Below are 4,407 nucleotides of genomic sequence, written 5' to 3'. Positions count from 1 at the left end.
GCGTTACGACGACCCCAGCGTAAGTCAAAAGGTATCGTAAGTCGGACCATCGTAACTCGGGCACCATCTGTATATATGAAAGGCAAAGTTGTGAATGTGTGTGTGTCTGTTCAAAATGTTTGGCGTACTTCCCGACATGCAACAAACTTGACATTTGCCATGCGGGTACTTTCCAGACTTTACACCATGCAAAAATGATAAAAAATACACTTTTGTTTTTTGGGGGGGGGGGGGGAGCTCAATAATGAATTTTTTTCACGGCAAGTGAGCTGTGACGTCACATCTGTCACGTGACCCACGCATGTGGAAGCGTAACGCATTGTAGTGTAGTGTTAGCGCGCTGTGTATGTGTGCGTCTGTGTGTGTATATACAGCCTGGCACAAGCGTCGTGGCGACGTCACCGCCACTTAGTGGTGAATGGCGGTTGTTGTTGTGTGTATATGTCGACCCGTGGCACCTGGGTCTGCCCCGTAACCTCCTACCAGCGGGCGTTCGACACTCCACGTGGCCTCAAGGTGCACATGGCCTGGCACAAGCGTCGTGGTGACGTCACCGCCACTTGGTGGTGAATGGCGGTTGTTGTTGTGTGTGCATATATGTATCTCTGTGTCTGTGTGTGTATCTGTGTGTCTGTGTGTCTGTGTGTATATATGTGTCTGTGTATCTGTGTGTATGTGTGTGTGTCTGTGTGTATGTGTGTGTATGTTTGTGTGTATGTGTGTGTCTGTGTGTATATGTGTCTGTGTGTATATGTGTCTGTGTATATGTGTCTGTGTATCTGTAACAACTACAGGGGCATCTCACTCCCCAGTGTGCCGGGAAAGGTCCTGGCAAGGATTATTCAGCATCGCCTTGCCAGCCACGCTGAGGAGAGGCTTACGGAGCCCCAATACGGTTTCAGGAAAGGGCGGTCCTGCACAGATGCCATATTTTCTGTCCGTCTGCTACAGCAGAGGTGTAGGGAATTCCAACAAAACCTACATCCTCTGCTTTATTGACCTGGTCAAGGCCTATGATACCATCAGTAGACCTGGGCTCTGGGTTGTTCTTCGTGATTTAGGAGTACCTGACCCTCTGCTCAACGATCATTAAGGACCTTCATGATGGTGAGCGGGCGCGGGTAAAACTACGTGGCCGGGAGTCAGAGCTATTCCCTGTACACTTTGGGGTGCGACAGGGATGTCCTCTGGCTCCCACATTATTTAACATCTATTTTGACCACGTAGTTCGTGAAGCCTTCAATAGCTGTACCGGGGGAATCTCCATATGGTACAGATATAATGGGAGGCTGATCGACGCCCGGGTGCGGTCAAGGGATGGCTCCCTATTGCTCAACCACGTTATGTATGCTGATGATTTAGTAATAGCTGTTCATTCAGAGGAGGAGTTGGAAACGCTGCTGCTGAGACTGGAGCGTGCCACTAAGAGGTGGGCCTTACCATCAGCCCCACCCAAAACTAAGCACCTGCCTGGGTATTTTGTACCATCGGACACTCCACCCCCACAACTGCCAATCGGTGATGGGGCAGTTGTGGAGAGAGTGGAGAGTTTCCCATACCTGGGCAGTGTGCTTATGACCGGCTCCAGTTTAACAGCAGAGGTCTCACTCCGAATCAGTCGAGCGGCAATATCTTTTCATCGGTTGCGTAACGCTGTGTGGAAGCTACCTGGTCTGTCGCTCCGCACTAAGCTTCAGGTCTTCTCGGCTACGGTCATTCCCTCCCTTCTCTACGCTTGCGAAAGTGGACCCCCCTAATGGAACATATTCGCCGGTTAGAAACATGTAGGCTGGCCTGCCTACGATCCGTTTAATCAGACTGGATTGTGTGAGGAGCTCACAAATCCTTGAAAGATCTGGGGAAGGTCCCATCGGTGAGCTCCTCCGGCGGGGAAGGCTGCGATGGCTGGGTCATGTAGCCTGCATGCCCAGCCACCGCATGCCGAAACAGCTTTTGTTCGGCCGGATTGAGGGGGCTAAGTGGGCGCGGCACGGGCTAGAGAAGAGATGGAGTGATGTGGTACAGGAGGACGTGGAGCTGAGTGGACTTGCCTATGACTGGTACCAGCGGTGTCAAGATCGGCCTCTGGAGGAGGCTCGTGAAGGACGCTACTGGGCACTTGGAGGCAGTCGCCCTCCAACAACAACGGAGGGCGGAGGAGCGACGCTCAGAACAACGAGCGGAGCGCCGGGTGGCTAAAGCACAGCAGGTTGGCACAGTAGGGGGCACAGGTGGTGCATCAGCCAGTCCTGTCAGTCAGTCGACCCGTGGCACCTGGGTCTGCCCCGTGACCTCCTGCCAGCGGGCGTTCGACACTTCACGTGGCCTCACGGTGCACATAGCCTGGCACAAGCGTCGTGGTGACGTCACCGCCACTTAGTGGCGAATGGCGGTTGTTGTTGTTGTTGTTGTGTGTGTCTGTGTGTATGTGAGTGTGTATATATGTGTCTGTGTATGTGTGTGTGTATATATGTGTGTGTATATGTGTGTATGTGTGTGTGTATATATGTGTGTGTGTGTCTGTGTGTGTAGGTGTGTATATATGTGTCTGTGTATCTGTGTGTCTGTGTATATATGTGTCTGTGTATCTGTGTGTATGTGTGTGTATGTGTCTGTGTGTATCTGTGTGTATGTGTGTGTATATGTGTCTGTGTATCTGTGTGTATGTGTGTGTGTATATATTGTGTCTGTGTGTATGTGTGTGTGTATATATGTCTGTGTGTATGTGTGTGTATATATATATGTGTCTGTGTGTCTGTGTGTGTCTGTGTGTACGTGTGTGTGTCTGTGTGTCTGTGTGTGTCTGTGTGTACGTGTGTGTGTCTGTGTGTATATATGTGTGTATATGTGTGCATGCATGTGTGTATATATGTGTCTGTGTGTGTCTGTTTGTACGTGTGTGTGTCTGTGTGTATGTGTGTGTGTCTGTGTACGTGTGTGTCTGTGTGTATGTGTGTATATATATGTGTGTGTATGTGTGTGTGTATATGTGTGTCTGTGTGTGTCTGTGTGTATGTGTGGGGGCAGCGGTAGTGTAGTGGTTAACGCGCCGCGCTACGAAACCGGCGACCCGAGTTCGATTCCCGGCCACCACCGGTCCTGGGCCTCCCCTAGGTCGACTCAGCCTAAAACTATTGAGGCTTGTGTGGTGTGAATATCGCCACTGGGGAGACAAAGGCGGCCGGGCGTGGTACCAAATAAAATAAACAAAACTGAAATTTGGAGTTTGCGTGTCTCCACGCGTTTTGTCGACGCCCCCGTGACATCACCTCACGTTTATCCACGCCCCCGTGACGTCACCTCACATTTATCCACGCCCCCGTGACGTCCCCTCATTTTGTCCACGCCCCGTGACGTCACCTCACGTTTGTCCCCGCCCCCGTGACGTCACCTCACGTTTGTCCACGCCCCCGTGACGACCCCTCACGTTTGTCCCCGCCCCCGTGACGTCACCTCACGTTTGTCCCCGCCCCCGTGACGTCACCGCGCGCTTTATCGTCGATGCCGCCGCGTGACGTCAGCGCGCGTTTTGGAGACGCCCCGTGACGTCTCTGCGCGGTTCGTCATCGACGCCGCCGCCCGCGTGACGTCACCGCGCGCTTTAGAGACGCCCGTGACGTCACCGCGCGTTTCGTCATCGACGCCGCCACCCGCGTGACGTCACCGCGCTTGTTTGTTTCCGGGCAGCGGAGAGGCTGATGGCGGCGGCGGACGCGAACAGCGAAGATTTGCGGAAACATCAACAACAGCAACAACAGCATCATCAACAACAGTAGCAGTAACAGTAGCAGCAGTAACATCAACAACAGCAGTAGTAACAGCAGCAGTCGCAGCAGCAGTAGCAGCAGCAGTAGCAGCAGTAGTAGAGTAACAGCAGTATCAACATCAACAACAGCAGTAGCAACAGTAGCAACATCAACAACAGCAGTAGCAGCAGTAGTAGCAGCAGCCGCAGCAGTAGTAACATCAACAACATCAGCAGTAGCAGCAGCAGTAGCAGCAGTAACAACAACAGCAGCAGTAGTAGTAGCAGCAGTAGTAGCAGCAGCAGTAGCAGTATTATCAACCGACACCAAATACAGCAACCGTCACTAAGCACCATCATCATCACCACCACATCACCATCAACTACCCCATCATCCCCACCACATCACCACCACCACTTAGCACCACCACCACTTAGCACCACCACCATTTAGCACCACCACCACTTAGCACCACCACCACTACCACCACCACCACATCACCACCACCACATCATCACCACATCATCACCACTTAGCACCACCACCAACTACCCCACCACCAGCACCACATCACCACATCACCACCACCACATCATCACCACATCATCATCACCACCACCACATCACCATCAACTACCCCATCATCCCCACCACCACCACC

The sequence above is a fragment of the Petromyzon marinus genome, unplaced genomic scaffold, assembly GCF_048934315.1.
Source record: "Petromyzon marinus isolate PM22_M1 ecotype Great Lakes invasive population unplaced genomic scaffold, UKy_Petmar_22M1.pri1.0 PM_Scaffold_160, whole genome shotgun sequence".
NCBI classification, from domain to species: domain Eukaryota; kingdom Metazoa; phylum Chordata; class Hyperoartia; order Petromyzontiformes; family Petromyzontidae; genus Petromyzon; species Petromyzon marinus.
Note: the sequence above shows the minus strand (reverse complement) of the source record.